This window comes from Anoplopoma fimbria, chromosome 19 (assembly GCF_027596085.1).
Source record: "Anoplopoma fimbria isolate UVic2021 breed Golden Eagle Sablefish chromosome 19, Afim_UVic_2022, whole genome shotgun sequence".
NCBI lineage: Eukaryota > Metazoa > Chordata > Actinopteri > Perciformes > Anoplopomatidae > Anoplopoma > Anoplopoma fimbria.
In genome coordinates, this window is record NC_072467.1 from 22,866,028 (window position 1) to 22,880,911 (window position 14,884).

Genomic DNA, 14,884 nt, shown 5'->3' on the forward strand with positions numbered 1-14,884 from the left:
ATCATCAACTGTTAAGGCTTTGTGGCCTAGGACATATAGCTTTCAGCACAAGTCATGCATGTAGCCAAGAAATGCATATTTAAAACCCTTTTGCCTGGTTCTCATTTTAAAACAAGTCAGTTGGAGATGGGGATTCAAATCTGCCAGCAACAGTTGTCATTTCATCCATCAAAACACACGGTCACCAGCTAGAAATGAGGAGCCTGCTTTTGTCTATTTCTGTCCGAAATGGAGGACACATTGTTTCAACATTTACCATGAATTTTTGGGTAATAAAACTGCCACCAGTATAATTATAAACTGCTTATGGGCTGGAATAGAAAGCTTGCTAACAGTTGAAAGCATCTCTGTCTTTACTGCATAATTGCATGTAGCAACATGGTCAAACTAAATAAGTGGGCAGCATTTCACTACAACTGGGTCCATAAAATCTAATCTGTTTGAAAAGCTCATAATCCACAACAGGGAAAAGAATAATCAAAATTCAACAAAACCAGTGAAACTCTGAGTGAAGGTCAAAATAACACTTAACTTATAATCTTAACGTGTGTGTCATGGCCTATATTGTGTTTACTGTCCAACTAACCAAATCTAAAGTGGCAGAAACGTGAAAACAACTTGTATTTCTGTTTTGTCCTCATAGCAACAATAAGACCAGTTTTCTGGGACCGCATATTTGGCCACAGCCTCCCAGCTGTGAGGCTATACTTCTTGGACTAAGGACAGACTGGACTCATTATGACTCACTCACTGTGATAGTGACTCACTATCGCCTCAACCACGTGACACAAAGGGCCGTGGCTAACTGGTTAGCATGCTCATTTAATACATTTCTCTGCAACACAAAAACTACTAAATTTGGCAGTAAAAAGATGCTTTGACATAAGGCCAACGCTGTAACCTCTTCACAATCCATTGTCTCCAACAGTATTGTTTGTTTTGTTTGTTCAGCTTATTATGTTTCAAATCGTGCAATGCATGCTGGTTGAATGCAGAGTACTGTAGGTGTATTAAATACTGATAGTGTGGTCGAGCTTTGTTCAAAAGTAAGATATCAGAGTTAAGAAGCGACATTGTGGACAGATTTGAATTACAGACTCACACTTAGCAAGTAAAACCTTTCATGCAATCAATACCTGGATTTACGAATAGACTCTAAAACCCTCTTGGGTTTGTGGTTATTTCTTTCTCCACCACGTCAAAGCTTCCTCTCTCAGGTTCTGTTCTGTTTTTGGCTACGGGGTCTCATGAAGGCAAGCATTGATTTTAGTCATGGGCTTTGTTATCGTCTTCAATCAAGACAGTGACTGTCTCAGTGGAGTTTTCGCCTCTAGCAGTGAATAAAAAAACTCACTCCTCACTTTCCCTTTCGCCAGTGCTCTGTTAACTCGCCCCTGTTGATGATGACCTCTCTCTCTCTCTCTCTCTCTCTGTCGCTCTCATTGATACTGTGTTTCAACATTGCGCTCCTCCAACCCGGGGATTCATCAGAGTCTGACAGCCTTGTCAATATTCACCACACAAAGTGGGCAAAAAGCCATCTAGCACCTCGATGAGATGAACAAATGTTGTGTTCATAAATCTAAATATAGCAGTGGAGCTGTCAGCATTGTATGTAAAACTACTTGTAGCGCTCCGGGTATTATGCACAAAATCTGTGCAAGCCATCTGTGCCTGTGGCATGTCTTATACCATCAAATTATTCACCCATGTGTGGCACTTTCATCAGTACACGTAATTGCGCCTTGGCAAGATTAAAGATTTGTCTAACGGATGACGGATGAAAGGCTCGCAAGATGCGCGCAGTTTGAATTGGCACATTAAAACACAATGTACACAAGTTTAAAGAACATGTGCCCTTAAACATAAACCAGGTAATGGATGCCATGATGGTTTATTGATGAAGCAGCCTTGAGACACAGAAGCCTTGAGACAGTTGAGAAATGGATTGGGCGGAATGTCAAATCTTATCCACTGAATGATGTAAAGAGCTACATTTTCATCCAAGTTAGTTTATGTTTTTGCTATTTTCCCCCTTTGTCCTTTTTTAAACATTGTTGTTCATGGTCAGCATCCAATCCCCTAAGTGCAGGGACTCTCCACATGTTCCTGTTTTTCTAGCCATGTTTCCAAGCTAAATCGATATCTACTTCTGAATTGGAAAGTAAAAAAAGCTGAAACTAGAAAGGTGCAGATTTTAGCCAGGTGTTTCTGCAACAACCACTGCTGTGTTGTGTGATTGAATGAATACAGCCAGTGTTGTATAAAGTGCTGTCTTTAAACAGACTTCAGTCAAACTCAAAAAACAGTGGTGGTGTAACATTATACAGGCAATGGACTCAAAGCTGTCGTATAAAACACTTCATACAATCGAGCAAAAATGAGAAAGGAAAACTCAACAAGCCGTCTTGTCTGCTGAGTGGTTACAAGGTACAGCAGTGTGTGCACTGTTAGCTGTTAGATGTTAAATGTTAGCCAAACTCACTGTCCAAAACCATAACGGTGTGCGAACTGTTACACCCACACTGGCAGAGTAGACAATGCCACGTTGTTAACGTTGTGAAACGATTGGGTGAGGTTTAGGCTTGGTTAAGGTTAGAAAATACATCATGGTAAAACACGTACCAACATAACCGAACAATGTTACTCCTGTATATAAACAACAAATGCCTTTAGCGGTCTTTCTTACATTATGTTACGTTAAATAAAGTTACTTTTGGTCTTATACTCTTTATTATAACACGTCACTTTGAATTCCAGTCACTTGCTTTGACAGAATTCAAAAACATCCACATCAAACATGCGCGTGGTTCCCAGAGCTGTACAATGCATATATTTTCCCCTTGCATCTTGGCTGTCTGAGCGCACCTGAAGGCTACATTTAGCTGTCGCAGGTTATTCCTTGTATCCAATGTCAATCACTGGCAATCTAGACATATCTTTGACTGCGGCACAATAGTTTCACTTTCAGGGCTCACACCTCCACAGATCAGTTCCGTCGCTGAGAAGCAGTCAACCTCCAACAATAGCTGCGCCGATCCGCTGTCATCCTCGAGGTGGGAGGCGCAGCATGGGAGGGAGTTTTACTTCTTCACTTCGTCTGCAACACATATGGTCGTTTCAAACACAGTGATGTGCATTTAGTTGAATCAGCCATGCACATTTTGGGGGGTTACACAAAAGAAGATTATGAGCAACTTCTCTCGTGAAGAAATAACACTGTAATCAGTCAGAGTCAATGAGGTGCATTTCCCGTAATTACATCTGTTGGAGACAGGGAAAAGTTGTTGGAACAACAGCCCATTCAAACTCCCAGCTCTTGTTATCATATAATTGGGTGTAATAAGGACCTTGTCTGTCTATCTGCAGAAGTTTGGTGCCAATGTACAGGAAAAGAAAAAAAAGGCTGTCTGAAGCTCTCAATTTTTCTGCACTCACTCTTTGTACTTTTTTTTTTAGCTCCAGAAGCATCCTTCTGAAGGTCTTTTTCATCACATTGCTCTCTCTCTCTCTGAACATTTTGTCTTTTTAAATTTTTCCGATGTTTTTTTTGTGCTTTATGTTTCTTTGAGGCATCCCTGAGGCTCTGCATGGCCTGCAGAGCCTGCATGCTCTGCATCTCCTGATGCACATGAACTCGTGGCACTGTGTCCTCAAATCTGACTCATGGCCCTTGTCACAAGTTACCCTTTCTCTGAAGACTTTCACACACAGAACCAATGAGTCTTCATCAGAAGAATAAAGACAGCATTGGTTGTTCGCTGAAATGCTTTTGACGATCTCTGTTCACATTTTCCTGATGAGTGACCTTTTGCGGGCCGTGCAAATAATGACAGTCCTGTCAGTAGCAAAAGGTGGATGTAGAGTCACTCTATATACAACCACAAAACATGCCTGTCTTAAATAACCCCATTGGCTTTAATGGAGGATCCAGCAGCTGCAGCCAAAGTAGAACTTTCCAACCCTGCTTCTATGCTGGACTGTAGCGGCCAAGATGGATGATTCTGTCTCAAATGTTGCAAACTATAAGTGAATAAAGTGCTTCCAGGTGAAGTCATGGCTGGCAGCCATATTGGAGGTATTTAAACCTTGAGTAAAAGTGGCCGTGAGCAGCAGAACTTGTCCGGCTCAACAGAATTCACTGGGCATTGTGAAAACAGTCATCAGCAACTGCAAAGCCTTTGTTTTGAAAACTATGACAGATGGCTCTAAAGAAACCAGCAACGTGAAGGTTGGTGCAGCCATCAGAGATTACACCGTTGGACTTCTGCTGCTGCTGCATCTGTACACAGCACAGCTGCCAAAGGGCGTGAGTTATACCGTAAACAGTGGCCTGTGTAAGAGGATGCATGTTGCCATGACGTCCCTACAGGCCCACTGCGGTGTGCAGAGTGGCTGCAGTCAGTGAATGATTTGGCAGGGACGCAGAGTTTCTTTCCCCTTTCGGGCAATTTTGTCCCCACATGTTTAAACCGTTACCACAGATGTGGCGTGCGTGTTTAGGCCCAAGAAGACCAGTGTTTACATTTAATGTGTATTCTATGTTGAGGCCTCATATGTCATGTGTAGGAAGGCAGATGGCACAGTTATTTTTTGGACTGAGAAAATTGTCTTGAAGTTTGTTGTTTGATCCCTGAACTGAGGAAAAACCCGGCAGAAAAACTGTAAAGAGCGTTCCTTTGTCGATTTACCAATGCTAAGGAGCTCTTAAGCAATGTACTCAGCTCCCGTTGCATTGTTGGCTTCCAGGTGTGAGTATGTAACTGTGTCGAGCAGGGCGTTCCTGGAAAAAGTAATTCATGCTCAGTGAATCCACTCTGTTTAGAGAAAGGTTAAACAAACAAAGCAGACATTTCAAACTGGACCAAATCCTCACTTGTGCCACTTAGTGCCTTTTCGAAATAACCACAACTATTCTGACTCCTTTGGTTTGAGTCATACTTTGGATTAGAATATCATAATGTCACTGTAATAACAAAAGTACTAATATGAGCCTTTATAACCACATAGATTATTAATAAAGCACTTGTGATTTATCTCTTAAATGTTTACAAATCAAAGCTGCTTTTATCAGCTCAGATATGCGTTTGTTTGTGGAACAGAGAAAGGAGCCTGTTTCAAATTCAAATCCCCAAAGGGGGTTCCTCAATTTAACGTCTGCCACCATTTTCCACTGAAATCAGAGCTATCCATCTTCAAGTCAGTTCTTCAATAATGAAACCAAACTTTAAACAAATGAAATGGATGTAGAAGTTGCTGGCGGAACATTAGAGTGCTTTTTAAATTGACTCGCAGTGTTCCCGGGCTTTTTACACGTTATAGGCTGTTTAATTTCCTCGGGTAGAGGAAGATTGAGAGTAGGAGGGAGGGAAAGTGAGGGGGAAGGCACTCCTAACTACTCATTAAGGAGAGTCGAGGTGCTGTTGAGAGAAAAGTGGCTGGATGGCATTGGGTGGGGCAGGGCGGGCCTCCTCAACGGTAGCCTGGTGGAAAACAGTTATGTGAATGGCATGGAGACGGTGAGCTGACTCAGCCAGCAGGCCGTGGAGGAGTCACTGCCAGGTTGTGAGACGTCTCACTCATAGTGGAGAGTGTGTGTGTGTGTGTGTGTGTGTGTGTGTGTGTGTGTGTGTGTGTGTGTGTGTGTGTGTGTGTGTGTGTGTGTGTGTGTGTGTGTGTGTGTGTGTGTGTGTGTGTGTTCATGGCCACTAATATGTGCATGGGTGTGTTGTGCTTGCACGATGTACTTCTGTCTTTGGGTGTGTGCACTGGAATAGTTTAGACTAGAGTAACGCCGGTTGATGGCAGGTTTTGAGAGCAGACATCTGGATAAAGCATTTATCTGATCCTGAATTCAACGGAGTAAAGCGGGAGAGAGGTGTCTCCAGGGTTTCGGGGGGGGGGGGGGGGGTCAGTCTGAGCTGGAGAGGGTCAGTCTGGCGGTGTGTGTGTGCCTTCAGCTGGTTCTCATTATGGGGCTAATGTGACACTGTGATCTCAAACACACACTGACTTTGCAGACCCGGGTTAAAGCCGGATATGGGTTTTGGGAGGCCCCCTTCACTGCAGCTTCTGTATCACAGTTTCCCTCCTTGGAGCACAAGGAGGACTGAGGGCCTCATTTACAGAGAGGCCTCACTATCAGTCTTGGTCATGGAAAAGTGTGCAGTTATGACGCTTGGAACCGATGTGAGAAATGGTTTCTAGACGTGTGGTTTAAATGAGGTGAGAAATATAAGGCGGTCATTATGTGTTTTTTTAGGCTTTTTTGTACATAATTTGAAATTGAATTTAACATAAAACTAGGTGTAGAGCGCTGAGTATGTGGAGCAGTCAAGAACTAAAACCAGGCATTGATTGCCAGCCTTGACAGCGACACTGGTATTGTCTTCACCTTGTAAGTCTGTGTGTGTGCCATCATGCAAAAACGTGGTCCTGGAGACACCTACTGTAGCGATAAACTACCACAATAGTTTGAAGATGGGGGTCAAGGACACTTTGACATGTGGATTAAGGAATCCAGAAATCAAACCAGCAAATAAACCAGCAATCCGGTGAATCTTTGTCGAAAAATATGTTTATTTTCGAAAGTGTTATTGTAGTATCTTTACTAAAACTCAGCATACGTATCAAGGTCTACATAAAATCTAAAAATCTTGGAGCAATTTTGACAAATGAGACCCCAATGGGAGATAAACATTCAATACATACATTCAATTTATTAAATCTGTCTGTGAAATATTTGGGACCCCATCAGCAGCAAAGCCCAATTTAAACCCCATTACTATCAAGTTTTCCCCCGCACCGGACCCCAGCTGAGCGAGGTTCCTCGGGGGTCCAGGTCCTACATTTTTTCCCATGTGCTGACATTTAAGGGGAAAGGTTTATGACAGTGAGATGCTACTGGGCAAAGTGTTTTCCAGCCCACTGAATAGCGAATGTCATGCCGATAATTAGTGGTTGAGTGACTGACGCCTGCACTTGTACTCATAACTGCAGCCGTAATGGTACTGTGAGCAACAGCTGAATGGAGCTATTGATATGACTGTGAACGAGGCAGACCGAGAGAAAATCCTGATGAGAGCAAACATGCCGACATACTTGTACAATACCCCTGGAAAAGGGTGATGGTGGAAAATTACGATACCAAACCATAGTGCTGTCAAGTGCTCTCTGCTCATTCATACTTAAAATTGTGACAGTTTAATTCATACCTCAGACGCTCTCAGTTTTTGTGCAACAGTGAACCGGTCGTATGTTTGATGGAAAAATGTAAACCCCCACAAAACCTCAAAAGTTCAGTATGCTGACATTAAGTGATGTACCAGGCGCTTTAGAGGGGCTTTGGGCTGGAAGACCCCAACATTAAGAGTAAAGGAATACTCCACTGAAAGTCTATTTACTATCAAATATGTGTTATCTTCAATGCTCTTAATTGGGAAACATTATATTTTAGGAAATACACTTTATGGGGGGGGGGTTTTGCCAAGAATTGGCGGGGCTTTTTTATGAAGGCTGAAAATGAACATAAAACTTCAAAAGATTAATTCAATATGCAACATATGACAGACTTTAAATGGTGCCCAAGAACTTTGAAGCCAATTTTATAAAGAGCCCAAACCATGGAATTAGAACTACCAGGTTGCATCACATGACTTTTTGTCGTAGACTTACATTGGGAAAGAGACATCTGTAACTTAAAGGATATTTATTTTTTGAGGTAAATCAACTTCCCAGTACGGACACTTATAAACCTCGGATGCTAAAAGCTAAAATCCCCTAACAGCCGAGTCCAGAGTTATTTCCTTAGGCATAATGAACTGCCGTTCATGTGAGACAGCCGAGCAGTTGCGAGTCTAGATTAGAGGAAATGCGAGTGCGCTTGCTCTATGAACCCATAGATGCTGAAGATCCAGGTAATTTTATGCGCCATGCAACTTTCATTGGAATGAACTGTGGCCCGCCTCCAGTTTTTATTTTACATCCCCAGGTTACACATATCTACATAATGCCACAAATAACACAATAAAGTCAAAGACATATTGGACTCAGCTTTGATATTATTTTATAGCTTGGATAGCTAGCTTACCGTAATTAGTTGTAATGTCAAAACATTACAAAAAGTCCTAAAATTATTTTAAACCATGCTTGCGGTATAATCCATTCTGATACCCACATTCATTTTGTACCCAACATTCATTGCTTTGCCAATAAATTGCTAAATATGCTGCTTCTGGTTAAGCCTTGGAGCTATGAGAGGCGGGGATAGCACAATATTAAGAAGTAGTGTACTAATGTTGTGTAGAAACAAATTAGTGTTGTGAGTGAAGGAGAAAGCTAGGAAATCCTAAAAGACACTGTACATACTGCATGTATTTTGGAATCTGATGCAGTTTCAGTGGCTTAAATGTAAAGGTTGTGAACCAAGTTGCATCATATAGAAAGATGAGGGCTCCAAACAGTAGGCCTAAAATCACCAACATTAAAATAATTTTGTTTCATTATCCTTACTAATCAGTAGACGTAGCAACAGGACACAGAACCTGTGTGTTCGCCCACTTTGTGTTGACATTGTAAATATTAGAACCTTAAGTGGCTCTACTTAAACGCTGGCTAATTTCCTCCTGCAATTAACTTGGAGTGTCAATGCCGTGGAACAAAGCTAGAGCAGTCGTGCGTTGCATGCAGCGCTCTCAGCTTTAGAATAAAGTACTGTAAATTATTTATAATTTTGACCTTTAGCTAGATTTATAAGGATAAGTCAGGTGTAAAGGTACAGAAGTACAGGACACTTTGTATTCTGTAAATGAGAAATGTATCATTGTTAAAGTCTTACGTTTTAATAGGCTTTATGTGTTATACATCGCTATTCTGCACTACTTTCGTTCTTCCTGTCTTCTCCCTTGACACACTTTTATCATGGTGAGATTTCATGCTGGAATTCATTACCGGTGTGTTAAAATATCCCTCAGCTCAATCTATAAACACCCTTGTTCAAGCTGAGGGGAAACAGAGAGAGTCACGGTTAATGTATAAACAATCACTTGTTAGAATGTTCCCTCGCAGTGAATGAGAGTCTGGAAAAGAAAGTGCATGTGTCAATGGGTGTGGAGAGGGTCAGTTGGTGTGAGGAGGGATTTAAGTTGAAATAGTAAGAAGGGGGGGGTCAATCCTCTGATGTCACAGGGGGGTTATTTTAACAGGACCCACCCACTGGGACCTTGGCGGTTGATGGCTTCCGTAGCTCGGTTGGCCCGACAGAGGTGCGCTTTGTATTAGAAAGTCATAAACTACAGCAGAGCCCTGAGTCACCACAATGCTTCTGTTCACGGCTGTGTTTGTCTTACAATGTTGTGAAGGTGAGTGAGATCATCAGCCCAAAGTCATTATGAGCAACGAGTCCTTTAGTTGAGCGTGATGAGCCAACAAAACTGTGGATTAATCACACGCCTTATTCGGCTGCAATATTGGGTTTTAGGAAAGATGTTTACCTTGTAGCTGCAGCCTGGCTTGAGAATTTGAGAATGTCCCATTGTGTAGATTTCTGCCATAGCACACTATTTCTTTGTCCGTTGCTGCCTTGAAATACGGTATGGCAATGTTAACATGAAACATGAAATGCAGCCAACATTTAATGGAAATGTTTTCACTGGCAGCATTGCAAGAGAGCGTACAGACCAAAGAGAAGAGTTCATGGAGAGGTTCTGAAGTATAAAACAATGATTTCCAAGGATGCTGTGTGGTCTTCGGTTACTCCTCTATATAACCTCCCTCCTCTCTGATTTCCTGTTCTCAATCTCATCTCAATCCAGTAAAGGCCGTCGTCCTCGACAAAACAAGTTTGCTGCTCCAGAGAAAGAAAAAGTCTCTTGCCTTTGTTCTGTATCCCTCCAAAGAACACGGGCTCTTTCCTATTCATTTGGTATAGAAACCCAGCCTTTCAGACCGCTTCTCGCATTAACAGCACAAACTCAGACAACACTGAGTCTTTCACATCCTTTCCACGCTTTCCCTCCCTTTTTCTCACAGGTCCATTTTCCTAAACTGAAATTACATTACGCTGCCATTCTCCTTTCACAGGGAAAGGTCATAATTTTTCGTTGCTGCCGCCACCCCCTTGTCTGTTGTGTAAGAGTAAGTTTTACAAAGAAGGAGCCCGAAAAATGATTGCCAGGGAGGCCGACCCCCCACTGAGGCTCCACAAGCCTGTGTTTTTTTTTTATGTATTGTACCTCTTCGTTGGAGTGTCTCAGAGGGATGCAGAGGTAGGTGGGGATTTGAAAGAGGACAAAAATGATGTTGTGTTTGCTTTCACACTGACAGAGTCTGGCCTGAGAAATGGCTCTATAAAGCTTGTAAAAGTGTGTCCCTAGTGACTTCTGGAAAGTCAGCAGGGGGGGTTCCTTATAAAGCAGCACTGTCAAGGTATGTAGAGTTGTGGCTCTGCTCTCTGCTGTTTAATAGTGCTGGAGTGAGCAGTATTTTTTTATACAGACTGCTGTATTCAGAGTCAGGTCTGTAAACATGTTGCACCGACATGGTCACTTCCTTTAAAGAGCAGCTAGTGTTCTGTGATCAGTGTGGGAATATTATCTGTTGTTGTTGTTGTTGCATTCATCTGAATTGACACACAGCTGATTACGAAACGTAAACTGACGTGGCAAACGTTATGTAATAATAATTGAACAACTTGACACACTGACCTATGGAAAACAACGTTCACAGGAATTCTCTGGCTACTTTGTTACCTCAATATATATGCTATGCATTTGCTTTGCTAATTACATAATTCCTGTATGGATTAAGTTGAGTGGCAGTTTTTTTTCCAGGTTGTTTAATGTTTCCTCTACAGAGCGAGATGGTTGAGGTGTTTTCACATTTCTCTTCTGTATTTCTGTGCAATTCCCTAAAATCTGAGATTTAAACATAGCCTATCCGAGGCAAGCTTGATTTGTCTCGTCACAACTTTGTAAGAAAATCGCTGTCTAATACATAAATGTCGACACATATATACATACATAACATGGTAGAATGTCCAGTTTTGGGATGTAAACGATGCCCTGGAGCTTCCTCCCACTACAAAATCCCACTCACTGTATGTTTTACAGCCACTGACGCTGTGTTAGCCACTGCCAATTAGAAACTAACGAGCTATAAAACTGCAATAACAAATGAAAGATGCAAACTGCACTTAACATTCTGATACGACAGCTAGTTGCTGATTTTGAGTCAAACATGACTGAATAGCTCAGAGAAAATAGATGCCGATGATGCCGAAACGAGGCAGTTGTGTGCGGGGCGAGGCCAGATCCCAAGTTTGTTTTTTTTATTTACTTTTAACATAGGAAAACCATGTTAAACGTTAAAGTTCTGTGTTCTGTCAAACAAACACTCCTACACGAAGGTATTCATCAATTATCAAAGTGATTGAATGATTTTCTGAATTAATCCAGCATTAGTAGATTTCTGAAGTACAACTATTTATATGTATTATGATCCATGTTCTGATATCTGCGATCTGCAGACAGAACTGGAAACTAATATTTATCACAAACAAAAGTGCTGTTCACCCATGTGAGTGATGTAGTTTCTGGTAATGGCCGTGTTTCCATACTGTAAATGCAGTTTCACCCTTTAAGGCTCTCCAATTACGTCTACGGTTAACAACACCCTATCCTTCACATAATCGTCTCCAGAAGCCAGCATGTCCTGTTGTAACAGACGCAGCCCAGCAAAGGAAACAAATGACCAACATAACCACTATTTATAGTAAACCTAACCGTGGTTTAACCATGGGTTACACATAAAGGTGGTTTGTTTGGATTCCAGGCAGTGTTACCATGGATTGCCATGGTAACACTGCCTGGAATCTAAACTGAAATAGGGAAACACAAAGTGGGTATCCTTTACTTCTGCATTTTAAACAAGGAAATCATAATATTAGAAACAAATGTGCAGCATCGTGTTGAAAAAAGAATGGAATTGGGTGTTACTGTTTCAGTTTGCACTAACATTAGTCATTGAAAATGATATTGCGCTTGGGAATTCAGGTATTTTCTTTTGGGACACAATCAGGGCACCAAAAAAAGCATCCGGAAGGCTCAAATCTGGTCCGTCGGGCTGATCTTCACACTCACTTAAAATAAGCCCGAAATGACTGTGACTCATCGGCACAGTAAAGTCACAAGACACAAAGTCGTCCCAAAGCCTCGAGCCTTCTTGCACTTGTGGCCAGCGTGTCTCTTTTCCCCGTAGCTTTTCCGGACATGTGTCTCTAGATTGAGACCAAAAGAGGATGGAGAAGAGGAGGAGGAGGAGGAGGAGGAGGAGGAAAGGGAAAGGGAAAGAGAGACAACAGGGTAATTCATTCAGTGGCTCGTGAAAGAGAGGAGCACTCGGTTTCCTTGGAGCATTATAAATACAAGCGCAGTCAGTCATCAAATTATAGCCATCTGCATTGGCCTAAGACCAGGATTCTGCTTGACGCACAATAAAGTAGTTGTGAGGAGGGGTGTGGCAGCTAAAGGGCATCAGAGACTGTCCTCTCCGGTGGTTAAACCCCCACACAGACTGACATCGCAGTGTGGCAGCAGCTTCACAGCTCCAGCTAACACTCCTCGGGAGCAGGGATGATCCTTTACAGATAACGATGCCCTGTCAGCGAAATCACCTCGACTAGATCTCATCTACACCAAGCCCCTGAACTATGGACAATATAGCTTAGTGTTACGTTGCGGGAGAGACAACAGCAGTCTTGTGATGCACATTCTCAAAGATCCCCTCATGATTATCCTTCATCCTGTAGGTGTGAGTAACTTTTTGCACACCTGGGTTAAGACAAAAAACGGTTTGAGCAAGACCGCAAAGACAATAGAAGTGCATTTGTACAGATAGTTAAAATGTGCTTTCCCCACATGAAGCCTGTTCTATACAGAGCTTTACACGGCTTAGCTGGGGAACTAATGAATTCCAGGTCCAGGTACACTGCAGAGAGTGAAGCTATTGTGTGTATCATTAGAAAATGTGCCCCTTTTTTCCTGAAGGCAACAGCAGCGCGCTGAATGTGAACCAGAAAATCCCCAGGCAGAATTGTCTTGGCATCGCTCTCTCCTTCAGCTTTTTATCCCCATGCTCAGTGAACAATCCAACAAAAGCTCGGGTTTAAGAACCATGGAGCTCATTGCGATTTTCTTTGTTAATGCAATTGCCTGTAAGAAAAGATTCTGTTCCCCCCATTTCTCAGTTTCAGCCTGAAGGCTCCTGTGCAATTAGCACTAGTCTTTCATTTGGAATACCTTAGCCTTACTGGAAACTCTCTGAACTGTACTATAATAGCCTTGGGCACAGTAAGTAACAGGAATAGCCTTCGAAAAGTGACATTTTAAAAATAAATGATGTGTGACTGTGATAATTCCATACGATTCAGCAGTACAAATGGTATTTGCATGTTCATCTCCATTCTGGTGTTGAAGGACCGATCTCATAGCTTTAGTTTTGATAGTCTTCTCGAAAGTATTTGAGTTCTTTTGTTAGAATAAACGCAATATGGTTTGCAAAATGCAAAACGTGATAATGTCAAAAACTATTTCCTTTGATATGTATTTGTGAGAGCCACCAACGTGGTGTTTCTTTGGCCGCAGGAGACCGGAGCTGTGTAGCAGTGTAATCGAATGTCTCTGTGTATCTGGCCCTGTGCTGAGACCGTTCATCACTGTCTTTGTTCATGACAGAGCAGCCTTGGAAGCAAACGCAAACGGCTCTTAGAAGAAATCACGAAAAGCATGGGCACCATGTTACAAGCTTTGCTTTTCGTCCTCGTTGACATCAAACGATTGTCTTTCTTCACATTTCCAGTGTTTGTTGCAGATCTGGAGGGGCTCATTTACAAGACCAGAAAACAAAGGACAAATGTACCCTTCAGTGTTTTGAGGTTGGCAGCGTGGCATTAATGTAGATGCAACACAGACACAAGCTGCCCTTTAAAGGTGCACACATACGCACATTTGTTCTCACATGGACACTGCTTGGGGAAATACCTTTTCCATTCATAGCTTTGAATGGGAATGATGCTTGCCTTATTTTCTCTGACTCAATCATGTCTGAGAAGTTTTTCTGTGAGATTTTTGCCTCATGGCATCAAGCCAACCGCCCTGCTAGGCTACTGGGTGCTACTGTTGATTTTGAAGGAGTATTTTGGTCCACATGACCTCATAGGAATGTTCTAACTTTGACACAGCAATGTCTCTGCTTAACTATTCCAAAGTGTTAGCATTTTGTGATCCGAAGACTGCCTTCTTCGCCGTGTTCCAATGGGTTTCTGTGTCTTGTCCCTTATGAGGGCGAGTGGGTGGCTAATGGAAAGCCCCCTTTTTCTATATCCCTTGGCCAGGGCCATGGAAAACCAATGCTGAGGAAATGGGGTCTTGGAGGTGGTCCAGTTTAATTTCAGAGCATGTGCACTCGGAAATAATTGACTTCCTCCGTGGTTTACATTTTATCGAGGGCCTCGGAGAGCACAGTCCGAGGCAGGTGGCTGAATTAGCATATCATTGGAAACGAGACAGCTCGAGCCTGGGAAATCCTGCGCCCGAAGACTCTATATGCCCGGAAAACCTCCGCAGGGGTAATGACTGATGTCTCAGTGAGTGAATCCCTTTGAGGCCAGAGGAGCTCCTCTTCATCCAGGAGCAGCTGGAGGACACCTGATAATATAGAAATCAGTCCGGAGCAAGTTGCACTGTAACGTGAGACTCAGGGAAATGCTCCTATATCGTAATTGGTTTCCCAAGACTTCGACAGTAGAATTCACAGAGTTATCATCCAGCAGTATAGGATTAGTTTATAGCATCATATCCATGTTGTCTTTATGTTTTCCCAATGAAGT

General features: G+C 42.4%; 1 protein-coding gene across 1 annotated transcript in view; it reads left to right on the forward strand.

Moving 5' to 3' along the window:
- cspg4 (chondroitin sulfate proteoglycan 4) overlaps positions 1 to 14,884 on the forward strand; it is a 66,858-nt gene that overhangs the window by 22,120 nt on the left and 29,854 nt on the right. The window lies entirely within an intron of this gene.